The sequence below is a fragment of the Xenopus laevis genome, chromosome 9_10L (genome assembly GCF_017654675.1).
Source record: "Xenopus laevis strain J_2021 chromosome 9_10L, Xenopus_laevis_v10.1, whole genome shotgun sequence".
Classification (NCBI taxonomy): Eukaryota; Metazoa; Chordata; class Amphibia; order Anura; family Pipidae; genus Xenopus; species Xenopus laevis.
Genome location: NC_054387.1, coordinates 119,261,074 through 119,277,078, shown reverse-complemented (window position 1 = coordinate 119,277,078; position 16,005 = coordinate 119,261,074). Strand labels below are relative to the sequence as shown.

Below are 16,005 nucleotides of genomic sequence, written 5' to 3'. Positions count from 1 at the left end.
GTTGGGGAACCTTGTTCTTAGATCTACCAGGCAGCTGTTATCTTGTGTTAGGGAGCTAACACAAGATAACAGGGGCAGCTGGGAAATTGACAATATGTCTAGCCCCATGTCAGATTTCAAAATTGAATATAAAAAAATCTGTTTGCTCTTTTGAGAAATGGATTTCAGTGCAGAATTCTGCTGGAGCAGCACTATTAACTGATTCATTTTGAAAAAATTTTTTTTTCCCATGACAGTATCCCTTTAATGGAACCAAAGTCAATCCATTTGGAAGCCCAATATATAATTCCTTAGTGATACCTTTACTGAATACAGATTCCACATTAACATGTCAAACATCAGGGATGAGCAGAATGGGTAATCTGAACAACGAGGTTAAGCGAGGAGACAATGCCCCCGATTAATGCCTTTGTGTTGCCTTTGATTCATTCTTTAGCTGCTGATTGTGCCAACTGCTCTGCACAATAATGGCACCTTTATTCTACTACAGTAATGCTGCCCTGTATGCCAAATCCCTCCCACACACTGGGTCATGTCATCTCATTTATATTCCTAGACAAGCAGGATGATAATGTGATAAGGTCTGACACAGGAATCAAACCTGAAACTAGTCTTGCCCAAATCTTCCATACCCTTGCTCCTGATTGGTTGGTCAAACCCTTCTATTTAAGGTGGCCATACACAGGCAGATTAAAAATGCCGATATCGGTCCTTTAGACCGATTTGGCATCTTATCTGCCCATGTGTGGGGGCTCCCGATGGGTCCTCCCAATCGATATCAGGCCAAAAATCGGTAAGGTCGGTTAAGTTTGACTTTTCGTATGATCCAGGACCGCATCTGCTAGTTGATGCAGTCGGAGCCCATTCGTAGAACTGTAATCCGATTGTTCGGCCCCAGGGCCGAACATTCGGATTCATCCAATATTGCCCAGCCGTTAGTGGGCATATCGGGTTGGATCTTACAGTGTATGGCCACCTTTACTCGTAAGGCATGCACCCTGCAAAATGAGTCTGTCCTGCCTAAATAGGGGCAGTTGGGAGATTTATAGCATCAGTGCGTTGAAATAACACCAGAGTAGCGCAGAAGGCTAAGCAGTCGCCATGTCTGGCAGTTTCACTTCCTGCCCCTGGCGGCAATTGCCAACCAGGTGTATGCCCAGTATGGACTAGGGTTAATAATGATAATTATGGTGGGTGCCCTGATTTTTTGCACTTTATGCTGATATAAAAATAAGTGAGACGAGTGTACTGCAAAAAAAAACCTGCTATTACATCTTATCAACGGGCGACAGTTTCTTACTGACAATTGCTGGAGCCGAAGCTGCCATAAGATACATATACATGTTCCCATACAGGGAAGCCTTTGTGTTCTTTTCAGATTATTGTTACAGATGAAAGATAAGTCCCATATCTTTGTTCTCCTATTTACTGTCAGGATGCTGAGCTCAGTCTATTTATTATGATCTATATTGTCTTGGGTATCTGGTGACAAGGAGGGTCCGCACTCACGCTGCTTAGATCAAAAGCAGGAAGGTCCCTCGTGGGGCTCAAAGACAATCGCTCTCGCAAAGGAAACCCAAGCTGCTGTTATCTTGTATATGGGAGCTGCTATCTGGTTACCTTCTCATTGTTCTTTTGTTAGGGTGGGAGGGGGAAAGGGAGGGGGTGATATCACTCCAACTTGCAGTACAGCAGTAAAGAGTGACTGAAGTTTATCAGAGCACATGACTGGGTGCAACTGGGAAACTGACGATAAGTCTAGCCCTATGTCATATTTCAAAATTAATTATAAAAAAATCTGTTTGCTCTTTTGAGAAATGGATTTCAGTGCAGAATTCTGTAGCAGAATTTTGCTACATGGCTACTCCTGAGATACTATTTCAGTCCTTTCCATTACACCAGTCCTTGTGTTACCAGACAGGAAAGGAATCAAGTGCGTCTTGTAGGATGTGGAGAGAATCAACCTTTCTATTCCACGACCGACACAAGGAGGGCTTCATACCAGGCGCCTGTATAATAATAATACGGACATTCACTAGCTGTTCTGAATCATGAAAAAGCACCTTTAATCTCAAGTACTTCTGAGCTCCTCTTCCATTAGGAACTGCCACCCCAGGGAGTTGAATCTGACTGGACGTCATATCCTGTGCATTCAGGGAAATGGGAATGGAATCTGCTGCCTGGATCCAAATGAATGTAAACTGGAATAGCGACTGGCAGGTCCCCTCTACAATGGAACCCACTGTGCCAGGCTCTCTAGTCTGTATAAACAAAGGCAATGTTGTTGACAACAAAATCCAGTATATAGTCAGTTTAAAAACAAATCAAAACCATACATTAACCCTAAGGCCTGTGCACAGGACCCCCTCCTGTCCCAGGAACCTTGGCCCATACCTCCCAACTGTCCCGTTTTAAGAGGGACAGTCCCTCTTTTGACAGCTCAACCCCCAATCCCTCGTTTGTACTGGAAAGTCCAGTTTTTCTCTGCACTGAACAGGCAGAAAAAGAAACAAAGTTTCTAACTTAATTGGCTTTTGGCAGAGAGCCCAGAACAGCCACAGCAGAAGATAAGATACTTTTGTAACAATTTCGAGATAAGCAATTGAGTAATTGTAACAATATCAGATAGCAGGTCCCTTGGGAAAAGTTAGACTCACAGCTTAAGGGTAAGGGCACACAGGCAGTTTCGGAGAGATTAGTCACCCAAGCGACAAATCTCCTCTTCCCCAGCGGGATGGCACGCGTGGCGCTTCGTTTTCCAAAGTTTCCTCGTGATGCAAATTCGGAAAATGAAGCAACGAGAGTGCCATACCGCTGGCGGTCGGGAAGGTAGGGGAAGGCAGTTCGGGGAGATTGTTGCCCCAAAGAAGAGGCAATTTGTTGCCGAGGCAACTAACCTCCCCGAATTTGCCCATGTGCCCTTACCCTTAAGGACCAGGAACATCAATTTTTTTTCTTTTTAAATTAGTTTTACTTACTACCGAAACTCTGCTTGCGCTCCTCTTCAGAAAAGGCGATCTGGCGGTCCATCGTGCGGCGCTCGATTTTTCCTCCCTGCCTTCCTCATAGGAGATAGCCAGGGAGGAGAAATCGAGCGCCACATGATGGTTCGTCGCTGTGTCGCCGGAAACTTTTTTGTCCCTCTTTTTATTTCCAAAATGTTGGGAGGTATGCTCAGCCCATGCACCACCGACCCACCCCCCACGAATGACCCTGCTCCCCCATACCTGCATTAAAAAAGCTGAGCTCTGAAGCATGTTTGGCCCCGCCCATTTCAAGTGGAAAGGCTTCTGGTTGGCCAGCTAGGGACAGGAAGTTGTGTAACCAGACATGGAGGACCTGCTGCACAGTTCTGCCTTTTCAATACACATATTTGTGGGCAGAGCAGTTACAGGGGGGTCGGAGGACTACATGCAATAAGGCACGGGTATTTATTGGAGGGCGCAGTTTTATTTTTTTGGATAAAAAAAATTAATGTTACTGTTCCTTTAACTTACCCTGTGCAAGAACAAAAATTATACCAGGAATAGAATTACACTAGGAGAATACACTGCCCTGTGCAAGAATAGAATTTTACCAAGAAAATAAATCCCCAAATGCAAAAACAAAGTCGTACCAGAAGAATACACAATCACAATGACTCAACACTTTACATAATATTACACCAAGTACAAGTGATAACTATTTATTCTGAGGACAGTATTCCTATAACAAGCATTAATGTTGTTGAAAGATCGTATCCCAGGCCTCGCAATTGGCAGGGGCATCTCTCCCCCCCCCAGTAAATCTGTGTCTGCTGAGTGTTCCTTCTCATGGACACGCTGGATCTCTCTCTGTGTCTTTATAAGGACATAATCCCACAGGTCTGTATCCTATTAGCTCACACAGCAAGTCGGAGCAGGTTCCCCGTGCACGCTCACAATAACTACATTTCTTGGGCTGTGGCCAGGCTGATGGGATTCATTTTACTGACTGGGAAATATCTCCCACGGAAGAGCAGCTAAAAGATGTTACCCCTGAGAGGGCAACAACATGCCCTAAACATACACTGAATATCCCCCTCCACAGGCTTCTCCGCCTTATCACTGACCTTGGGTATAATCAGCTTTGCATTCCTCCTAATTATGTTTCCTGGAAAGTATCACAATTACCTGTATATCTCAATAAAAAAAAGTTCCCGTAGCCTTCTAGAAATAAAAACATTTCATTCTTGTACATCTCTCGGGGAGCCTATGGGCAATGGCACGCAGGTGGGGTGACAACAATGTGCTCTGAACTCCCCGCCATTCATTTCTATGGCAATCACCTGCACCGATGAGTGCCCTTAAAGGAAAACGATACCCCCCCCAAACAATCTCTATACAAAGATATTGCATAAAACAGCTCATATGTAAAACCCTGCTTAGTGTAAATAAACCATTTTCATAATAATATACTTTTCTAGTAGTATGTGCCATTGGGTAATCATAAATAGAAAACTGCCATTTTAAAAAATAAGGGCCGCCCCTGGGATCGTACGATTCACTGTGCACACAAACAAACCAACAAACCATACATGTTAGGTCACATGAGCCAATTAACAGACAGAGTTATGTCTTTTGCTTCCACACTTCTTCATGTTACAGTTAGAGCTGCAGTATTTCTGGTCAGGTGATCTCTGAGGCAGCACACAGACCATCACGAAATGGTGGTTCAAGGCAAGAGATGTAAAAGGACAATATTTACTTAAATATATATACCAGTTTGGTAAGATTCTTTAATATGCCATATTAATTTGATATAAACTATCTGTTACTTAAGTGCTCGTTTTGGGGGTATAGTTTTCCTTTAAGGGTTAGACGAATATTGCTAAAGTGCACCCATTGGCATAGGCAGGCAATGTTTACCAAGCTAGAAAGGGGAAGTAAAGCCTCTGAAAAGTTTTGCAAATTCCTTAGCTGTGGAAACCCCAAAAAAAAATCCCCTCTCCCAAGGGAGATAAAGCACCCCAAAATATTCACTAGAATTTCTGCATGCAAAACACTTTATATATGTGAGGTTATAACTGGGAATCAAAGTAGAGTACAAAGTAGAAACAAAACCTTTACCAAAAGGTAATGTATAAAGGCTGTAGGGAGTGGATGTCTAACATAATAGCCAGAACACTACTTCCTGCTTTTCAGCTCGCTTGGTTTCCAGTGATTGGTATCCAGGCAGTAACCATTCAGTGATTTGAGTGGAGGGGCACATGGATCATAACTGTTTGTGTTTGAATCTAAGCTTAATGCTGAGGATCAATTGCAAACTCACTGAACAATTATGTCCCATGTGGCCCCCCTTAAAGTCACTGACTAAGAGAGCTGCAAAGCAGGAAGTAGTGTTCTGGCTATTATGTTACACATCCAGTCACTCCAGCCTTTATACTTTACATTTTTGGCTAACTAACTATATTAGAAACATTTTTTATTTTGCACAGCCTATGTATTTAGCCAGTTTTTATTTTTACACTGAACTGTTCCTTTAAAATGCCTTGAGATTTTACATCAGAAATATACTTACTTAGTCCAACAGAATGTGCATACAGCTACTTGTTTGATACTTATCTGTTTGGACCACAATACCCATGAGTATGGTACCTACGAATCAACATGTGTAATACCAACAGCAAAAAGAGCACCCCATCTTCTTTAGAGAATGTGGTCTAAAGGTGGCCATCTAGGACTTGATCCATACAGTAAATCAACTATTCAGCCACCCTCCACATGGACAAACACCATACAAGTGACACGTGTATGACTTTTCTCACTGTATCATATGGACAATTGACCATGCAATGATGGTCAGGCAATTGGCCAAACTGTCCAACCAAATCTGGGCAATATAGCTTGGCTTAGATGTCGACTGCATGGACCTCCAGCTTATTTGCCTGAGTTGAGCCGATTGACATAGTTTATATCTGAGAGCTCTTCTATGGATGTACACATTCAAATTAAAATAAATGTTGGAGAACAACACAAGCATGCAAAAAATTCCTGGCAGCCTACAGGAGACTCTGTTTAGCGATACACCTGGTTTTTGTGCAACTGAAACTTGTCTCCAAGCCAGGAATTCAAAAATAAGCATCTGCTTTGAGGCCACTGCGAGCAACATCCAAGGGGTTGGTGATAGTGATGTGGGGGTCGTGTTTTTCCCAAAACCCGCCCTCCCTCCACCGGAGCCCGACTTTCGGGTTCCTTTTATAGACCCGCTCCAACCTGCCCTGCTGATGACGTCACAAAAGAGGCGGGGCAATAAGGCACGCATCTATAAGAGTTCAACCCGGAAGTCGGCATTTGAAAGGTCGCAGGCGGGGAGAGCGGTCAAAAGAACTCAACGAGTATTGGGCCGACATGCACATCACTAGTTGGTGACCAATATGTTGCTAGTTGTGAGCCACTGATTGGGGACCACTGCCTTGAGTAAATGGGAACATGCAGATCCAGAATATTCTCTGCAAAAAAGGACTGTGTTATCTATATAAGCAGCGATTATAATGAAGACTGTACTACAAGGTGACGCTGTTCCATTGCTGGCCATGGAATAATCCAGCAGATATAGGGAAGTTGTTGGGTAACTACAATCTATTGAAACTAGAAATGCATTTAATCTGGGATTCTGCCTTTTTTTTAGCAGGTCCCAACCGAATCCAAGTGCTTAACTGAATCCTTAAAATCATGCAACGTTTCATCACATAAACATAGAAATTTCAACTTTTTTTTTTTTTGCATACTCAAATTAGGGTTTGGATTCAGTATCTTTGCATCCCTAATTGAAACGCCCCATTCACTTATATCAGCTCCAATATTCATGCTCCGGGGGGAAAACAACAACTTATTTTCATCACAGTTGACACAAGCTACTCCCACACATTTCAATATTTCCGCAAAACGAAACACATATTATAAATAGCACATATTCACTAAGCACAGACTGATAAGGGGTTAAAGACACTTCTTAAGTTAAAATCTGGGTCACACGCTTCCACAGTACTTCCAGTTCCAGCCGCCAGAAATGATTTCTTTCTAGAGAATTAAAGGGGATGTAAACCCAAAAATATAATTTTGCCCAATGGAAGAAAATGTAATTCTAAGCAGCTTTTCAATATACACTATGAGAGCTTTTTACGTCTCACTACTGAACCAATGTAGCAGAAGCCAGTAAGAATCCACTTCCTGCAATTTGTCTGGCTTCTGCCACACAGCTTCAGTAGTCTTTACCAGCAGTGCAGACCCTAGTATTGGTTTAGAATGATACATTTTAGTATTTGTTGCAGATAGTAGTTGCGGTACAGTTCAGCACCAGTGTATAAAGCAGATAAAGATCTTCCTATTCAAAAAGTATTTTTAGCAACACCCTTCTCCTTCCAGAAAATGCACTTACTTGCCCTTTAAAACCCATGTGCCTAGCTGTTCTGGAAACCGTGTTTGGATTAATGCGTCCCTGTGTTCGCTGTCCCAAAGGGATAAGAGATGAGCCAGAGACGGCCGGGTATGTGGGCCACAAAGATTTGCCAGTTATAAATAAAGCGGCTACAGGAATGGGAGAAAATCATTGCACAATTCAGCAAAACTACAACTCCCAGCATGCTCGGCCAGCAGGTTAAAACCATTCCCTTCTACCATGTTTTTTCCTTATATCAAAAACATTTCACAAGTGGGTTGTTTTTACCTTTAAATTAATATTTAGTATGATGTAGAGAGTGATATTCTGAGACAATTTGTAATTGGTTTTTATTCTTTATTACTTGAGGTTTTTGAGTTATTTAGCTTTTTAGTTAGCAGTTCTGCAGGTCAGAATTTCAGCAATCTAGATGCTAGGGTTCAAATTCCCCTAGCAACCATGCATTGATTAAGAATAAGAGACTGGAATATGAACAGGAGAGGCCTGAATAGAAAAGTGAGTAATAAAAAGCAACAATAACAATACATTTGTAGCCTTAAAGAGCATTTGTTTTTTAGATGGGGTCAGTGACCCCACTTGAAAACTGGAAAGAGTCAGAAGAAGGCAAATAATTAAAAAACTATACAAAATAAAAAATGAAGGTTAATTGATAAGTTGCTTTGAATTAGTCATTGTATAATTTACTAAAAGTTAATGCAAAGGTGAACCCCCCCCCCCTTAAGATCTGCATGGTGTCTGAAAACCAGTACAGGCTGCAGCAAGGAATGCCCCCCCCCCAATAAAAATAATAATAACTCCTACCTAGTGCCCTCTCATGCCTATTTATATGGACCGAGGTGCTGTGGAGTTGGCCTACATTGGCATTTTTTGAATAATCTATCTTCCCCTTTAATTCATTGTGTATTTATAACAGGCCAGTGCAGACTGTGTGGGGTTTGGAGGGTGCAGGCTGAGGACAGATGGCTGTTGATACAAAGTAACAGTAGTCAGACAGCTCAGCAAAGTAGTCAGACATCAGCAGGAGAGCAGGAGACTAGGCTTAGGCAACTGTCAGAAACCATTAAAAATCATGAAAAGTCTGCATATTTTTTAACTGATGTATATTGCAAAGTTGCTTGAAATTATGTTTACTTTTCAAAAAGCTTAAGTTATGTAGGGGCCCCACAACATGGGGAACGGGACCCCTGATCTTGAGGTCACCACTAAACTAAACAGACAGGCCCTGGTTCTGACAACTGGAGTGCTCTGGCCACAATAGACTCTATGGTACACGGACAGTCCTACACAGGTCCAGACAGGGCCCGACACTACTAAAACTCTAGTTACGCTACTGTATTAGCCACAGATACTATCCAACTGGTCGCATTCTACATTGTAGAAGAATGGGACAAGCTGATCTAGGTCGATGGTGTATTATCTTTTCCATATAATGGGCCAAATATTCACTAAACTTTGTTTTGTTTCTGATTATCATCACCCTCATCATATATTTATATGGTCATCCAAATGGGCTAATAAATAGTCTGGGGGGGTCATAAAAAATCTCATTTGGCCTCCAGTTGGACAGCCCGGATCTAGGTCTTCTAAGTTTGGTCCATGATCTTATATACTTTATCTCTTGGCGCCTGTCTCAAGGTGGCCATAGACGTAGGGATCCACTAGTTTGGCGATGTCAACAAACGAGTGGATCTTTCCCCGATATGCCCACATTGAAGTGGGCGATATCGGGCTGATCCAATCGTGGGCCCTAGGACCCAAAGATCGGATCATAATGGATCATGGTCAGATCGTCGGACCGCATAGACACAGAGATACGGCCGCAATCCAAAGTGATTTTTTAACCTGCCCGATCAAGATCTGGCCGACTTTTGGCCATATATCAATCGCGGAAGCCCGTCGGTTGGCCCCACACACAGGCCAATAAGCTGCTGACTCAGTCTGTCGGCAGCTTTTATCAGCAAGTGTATGGGGGGCCTTAACTCTATCAGTGTTCCGTTACTTAGCACCCTAAATCATTTTCACCTCCCCAGAATCCCACCGGGAGGTCCACTCCGACTCACTGTAGAGCCTCTAACTGCCTTGAGACTTCTTCTGGATTACAATGGGAAAATATCACCTCACCTGAATATCCTCAGCCTCTGCAAGAAAGAACAGAACCTCCACCCATTTTGACATATGCTTCAGTTTTGGTTCCATTTGGGGGTCCAACATCTGGTCAGGACCCCCTTTAGCTTACAACAAGCTTTCAGGTATGGGACAGGATTGGAGTATCAAATCATTAAGTCATAGTCATGAGTTTCAAGAATATGTAGGGCAAAATTTCCCCACAAATCTGGCCTTGGTTGACCCTCAAGCTTGATTTTCAGGGGTATTAAAGAGAACAAATACATTCTCCCCAAATCTCACCCTAAAGGGCTGAGCCCCCTCTGCTCAGGTTGGGCAGCTCACTGCATTAGCAGCTCTCCCATATCACAATACCTTTCTATTTTGGTCATGAAAGAGGCAGGTCCTTCATGGTTACACCTCCGCCCCACCACTGAAGAAGAGCTAAATAGGGGTTGGACACTTCCCAAGGCCACAAGCCAGTAGTTGAGGCAACATCAGTTCTCAATCTAAATAACCACTTCTCAGCATCATGGTCTTATTTCCTAACTAGACCAATATTATAAGGGCACACCACTGTTATACATAATCTAAGGCTGGGCAAATCCCAGGAGACACATGCATGCCATTACACATGTGCATCCCTTTTACTCTTCTCTCTAATACCCCTAGTAGAGCCAGAGTAAATAATCTCCGTGCTTCCTAAAAAGCTGCATATGTTATTCATCTGCCTCTGATCAAGGCTCTCCCTACTCCTCCTCCCAGCGTTACATCATCGGAATGTCGTAAAAAGTTGTCAATGGAAAAAATATGCACCGCAGGAATAATTTCCCCTTTAATGTGCAAATTAGCCTTTGCCATTATAAATAGAATTTTTGGGAAGGAGGGGGTGTATTCTTAGCTTGTCAGACATAGAGACGGCCCAAAGTGGGGCGATAGGGAATAAGTCCCGTGTGAAAAAACATAATGAGCAATATTATACCTAAAATGGAATTTTTTCCCCCGAACCGTTTTCACTTGGTCGAAGAATAAATGCAAAGTCTTTACCTTAATTCGGCGCCACTCCCAAAAATAGAGTTGTTATTCAGCAGGTTTTTCCAGGCTGGCTTAGTATTTTTTTTTACCGTGGAGCACGAGAATAAACAGCGAGTGGATAGTTTGGAGGCACAAGAGCTGCACATGTAAAGCAATGCACCAGAGGAGCTTCCAATGGGACGGAGAGTCCTGTTACAATCCCATGTGGTTCTACTCACAACAGAAGTGAATTTAAAAGGCCAAATTACTAAGAGGGGAAAAGGGGTGGGTGTCAGGGGGGGGGGTTGGAGCCTGGGAGTTTGTTCCTTTGCAGGAGACAAGATAAAAGCCCTGACAATAGGTTATTCATAATATCCACTACTTTTCTGCTGCACCCCCCACCTCTGGATAATACCCCTGGCAAGATTTCTCTACTTCTCTGCCCCTGGCATTGCTCCACCAGTCCCATGTAGTGTTGCAGAGGAACAGAACACTGCCAGAGGGAAAGGGTGCCCACAGGGAATAGAACTGGCACGGTAGCCGGAGGTTGATGGGTGCCAAGGTGCCACAGGAGGGAGCAGAAGCAGCTCATTGGCACAGCACAGAAGGGATTCCAGGAATGAATTTGGGGCACAGAGGAGGGATCCATCCCACACCCATAGCAGGAGGCCTCTTGTTTTAGTCATCTCATGCAACAGGCCCCTGTACAGAAGCAGCTGCACTGCTAGGAAGAGAATTAACAACCCCAATACAAAGCCCACCCCAGCCAGACCCATAAAAGAACAAGCACTTACCCCAGACTGAGCTTTCTCCCTACTAGGGTGCTGGGGTGGGCTCCTCCAAGCAGGGGACTGGGGGGTCTTCTTCCCTCTCCTCACCCCTACAAGGTGAGAGCAGAGCAGAGCAGAGCAGAGGTGCGGCTTTGGGGCCACAGTTACGCACTGGAGTGGAGGGGCCACAGTTACGCACTGGATCAGAAGGGCCACTGGTGCGCGATGGATCGGGTGTCTGTACTGCCCCAGCCCGGCGGCTGCAGGGAGATGAGAGGCGGCCGGGGAGGGAGGGTGAGGGGAGGAGAGAAGGGAGGGGAAGAAACAAGAGCCTGGAAGAGAGGGAGGGGAGCTGAGAGAGGGAAGGAGCTGCTCCCGTGTGTATCATATTGCCTGTCCCTTCTCACCCTGCCAGGATCACAGGCGCCCCCTGGGGTGGTGTATTTATAATCTACTTATAGATCCATTTTAGGGCCCCAAGTTTGACAGGGTCCCTTTCTTCTATAACCCAGTCTCCTCCTTTGTGCCAGGAGCTTACAATTCACAGCAGCCTTAAAGACTAGAATGCTCAGCGGTGAGATCTGGGGGGACCTCAGGAGATAGCTGAGAATTGCTCCACTGGAGGGACTACTGAGTGTAACTGAGAAGCTACAGGTTTGAAGGGTTTGAACTTTTAATATGATGTAGAGTGGCCACCTGGGACAATTTGCAATTGGTCTTCCATTTTTTATTATTTGTGGTTTCTTAGTAATTCAGCAGCTTTCCAGTTTGCAATTTCTGCCATCTGGTTGCTATGGCCCAAATTACCCTAGCAACCCTGCATTGATTGTAATATGAATTGAATTGTAATATGTAATATGAATTGGAGAGGCCTGAATAGAAGGATGAATATTAAAAAGTAACAATACATTTGTAGCCTTACAGAGCATTTGTTTTTTAGGGATGCACCAAATCCAGGATTCTGTTTTTTTTAGCAGGATTCCGAATTCATTTGAATCCTTGTGCTGAAACAAATCCTAATTTGCATATGCAAATTAGAGCCGGGAAGGGAAATCATTTAACTTTTTGTCACAAAAAGTGGAAGTAAAAATAGTTTTTTTCCCACTTTCTCCCTTCCTGTCCCTATTTTGCATATGCAGATTCAGTTTGGTGGTGATTCTGTGCGTCCCTATTGTTTTTAGATGGGGGGATTGACCCTTATTTGAAAGCTGGAAAGAGTCAAAAGAAGAAGACTAATTATTAAAAATCTATAAAAAAAAAATAAAGTTTTAAAGTCGCTTAGAATTGGCCATTTTATAACATACTAAAAGTACCTGTTACATTTTATCTGTGGTCTGTGCTGCCCTTGCGCTGGACCCAGAAGGTCCCTCCTTTGGGACTAGGTAGCAGATGGGAATTTTATTTCTTTGTTTTTTTTTAAAGGGGTTGTTCAACTTTAAATTAACTTTTAGTATGATGTAGAGAGTGATATTCTGAGACAATTTGTAATTGGTTTTCATTTTTTATTATTTGTGGACCTCCATTTGAAAACTGGAAAAAGTCAGAAGGCAAATAATTCAAAAACTATTAAAAAAAAGTAATGAAGATCAATTAAAAAGTTACTTAGATTTGGCCATTCTATAACATACTAAAAGTTAACTTAAAGGCGAAATACCCCTTTAATGGAATAGAGCAGGCGGGAGCTGAATATGAGATGGAGGGAGCAGAATACTATTGTAGGAGAGAGTTGAGTATCACATGAAGTGAGCAGGAGGCAACTGAGTATGTGATGGAGTAAGTAAGCGGCAGCTTGAGTACAGGTAAGGGACCTGTTATCCAGAACGCTCGGGACCTGGGATTTTCCAGATAATGGATCTTTCTGTAATTTGGATCTTCATACCTTAAGTCTACTATAAAATCATGTAAACATTAAATAAATCCAATAGGCTGGCTTTGCCTCCAATAAGGATTAATTATATCTTAGTTGGTATCAAGTACAAGCTACCGTTTTATTATTACAGAGAAAAAGGAAATCATTTTTAAAAATTTTGATTAATTTATTATAATGGAGTCTATGGGGGAACTTTCTGGATAATGGGTCGCCGGATAACGGATCTCATTCATTTATAGGAGAGAGCTGAGTATGAGGAGGAGGGAGCTGAATGTGAGTTGGTATAAGCAGGGTTGAGCTTTTATACACACACTGGCATAAAGAATAAAGAAAGTGCCAGCCACAGGTGTGCCAAATCATTGATGTGCCCTAACCACAATCTCTTCTACAAAAAGGCAGGTTTTACCCCAAGAAGAGGCTAGAATTTTGCAATTGGTCCTCATTTATTGGTTTGCTTAGTGGCTCTGAAAGGTTTCTCTCTCCAGGGGTGCCTGACCGGTAGCCCCATGTTCAAGGCAAGTGCTCCCCGGTGTTTCCCAAGCTCACCAGAGGCACCACTTGCTCCATTAGAACATAGAAATGAATTTCATTTATTCAACACATCTGGGGAGGGGGGGTTAAACAATACAGTTTTCAAAGGGGTTGTTCACCTTTGAGATAACTTTTAGTATGATGTAGAGAGTGATATTCTGAGACAATTTGTAATTTGTTTTAATTTTTTATTATTTGTGGTTTTTCAGTTATTTAGCTTTTTATTAAACGGCTCTCCAGTTTGCTATTTCAGCAATCTGGTAACTAGGGTCCAAATTCCCACAGTAACCATGCATTGATTTGAACGAGAGACTGGAATATGAATAGGAGAGGCTTGAATAGAAGGATCAGTAATAAAAAGTAACAATAGCAATACATTGGAAGCCTTACAGAGCATTTGTTTTTTAGAAGGGAGTCAGTGACCCCCATTTGAAAGCTGCAAAGAGTCAGAAGAAAAAGGCAAATAATTATAAAGCTATATAAAAATAAATAAATAATGAAAACCAATTGAAAAGTTGCTTAGAATTGGCCATTCTATAACAAAATAAAAGTTACCTTAAAGGTGAACCACCCCTTTAATAAGAAACAAAATATTATGAGGCAGAACTGAATGACGGTTTTTATAGTGACGCACATATGTGCCCCTCAAACAGATGGCATTGCAGGAGACCTCCATAGAGTTCTATGTATGCACTTTGTTTGTACGGGAAGTCTTTAGGCTGTCGTAGCTGCAGGCCATATGTCTATGTGTATTTAGCACTCCTCACAATTTACACTCTCCATGAGCAACCTGATCCCCCCCTGAGTAGCTCCGCACACTTTGCTCTGCTGAACCGTGCAAGAGACAAATGGGGCAGCCAAATGGAACCCTGCCGTTATAGGACATTATTACAAACGCATCTAAACAAATCAGACAGGATATTACAGCTCTCTGGGTGGGCTCCTGGCGATGGAGAAAGAGTAGAGACCATATACAGTGGGGTAGAAATGTGCCCAAACTGTGGGTACCTGTGAATTACCTGAAAAGTGGTTAGGTTTTAGGCAAAAAATCTTGGTGGGTGGTTCATGGGTACCATTCTGGGTACACAGGGAACCCCCTGCACATGTCGGTAGTGGGCCTGGGATTCAAAATCTGGTGATACTATGAGATGAGGTTGGGGGGCAAATAATGACAAATAAAGAAACTACTCGAAACCAACAGGGACAAAAATAATTCAAATATTTGTGCATTTTTTGCACCATTGAGAGCTAATCAGCGAGCTTTACAAATAAACCCACTGGCACAATCAGGCTTAATGGCTGGGGGCACTATTTATTAGTGAGCCAATGACATACCTCCCAACATTTTGGAAATAGAAAGAGGGACAAAAAGATTAGCCAATTAGGTGGATTTTTTTGGCCGCACACCCTAATTAACATGTTCATTTTACAAAATTTGTGTTTTTTATGTGTCATTACAGTTTTGTTAATGAAGGTAAATTGCCCTTTAGGGCAGAGACATCTGCTCAGATTCGGGGAGATTAGTCGTCCATCGACAAATCTCCTCTTCTTCGGGCCGACTAATCTCCCCGATCTGCCTCCCCTGCCTTCCCACTGGCAAAATCGCCCACAGGATGGCACTCGTGAGGCAACATCGGGCGACTTCGGAATACGAATCGTGCTAAGTGCCATCCCGCCGGCAATTTATATTTTAGCCGGCGGAAAGGCAGGGGAGGCAGTTCGGGGAGATTAGTCACCCTGAAGAAGTGATTTGTCACTTGGCGAGTAATCTCCCCGAATCTGCCTGTGTTCACTGACCCTTAAGCTGGCCATAGATACAAAGATCCGATTGTTCGAATCCTCGAACGATTGGATTTCCCCATCTCCCGACCTGCCACTAACCATTCAGGTCAAATAAAGTAGAAAAAGAACAGATCAGCAGATGTTCTGCCCCTGACAGCCAGGGCCGCCATTAGAAATCACGGGGCCCCGTACAACAAAATTTTTGGGGCCCCCTGGGCCCCGCCCACACTGACGACCAAGCTCCGCCCCATATCCCGCCCACATCGCAGTTAAAAGACCACACAGACATCAGCGCTAAAAAAGTAACCCCCCCCCCCACACAAGTTGTAAAAAGCTATTGATGGTCAGGGCCCCCTTATAAAAAAAATTGGGGCCCCAAAAAAAAAAAATTAAAATTTTTTTTTTTTTAAAAACATTGGTGGCAGGGGCCCCCTGTTAAAAAAAACTTGGGGCCCCAACAAAAAAAAATGTAAAAAAACCTAAAAAATAAACAAACATTGGTGGCAGGGGCCCCCT

General features: G+C 43.1%; 1 protein-coding gene across 1 annotated transcript in view; it reads right to left on the bottom strand.

Moving 5' to 3' along the window:
• epn2.L (epsin2 L homeolog) overlaps positions 1 to 11,538 on the bottom strand; it is a gene marked incomplete at its 3' end in the record, with an annotated part of 40,606 nt that extends 29,068 nt beyond the window's left edge. Inside the window, 1 exon segment of the mRNA NM_001091184.1 lies at positions 11,331 to 11,538.
• Between the last annotated feature and the right edge of the window lie 4,467 nt (positions 11,539 to 16,005).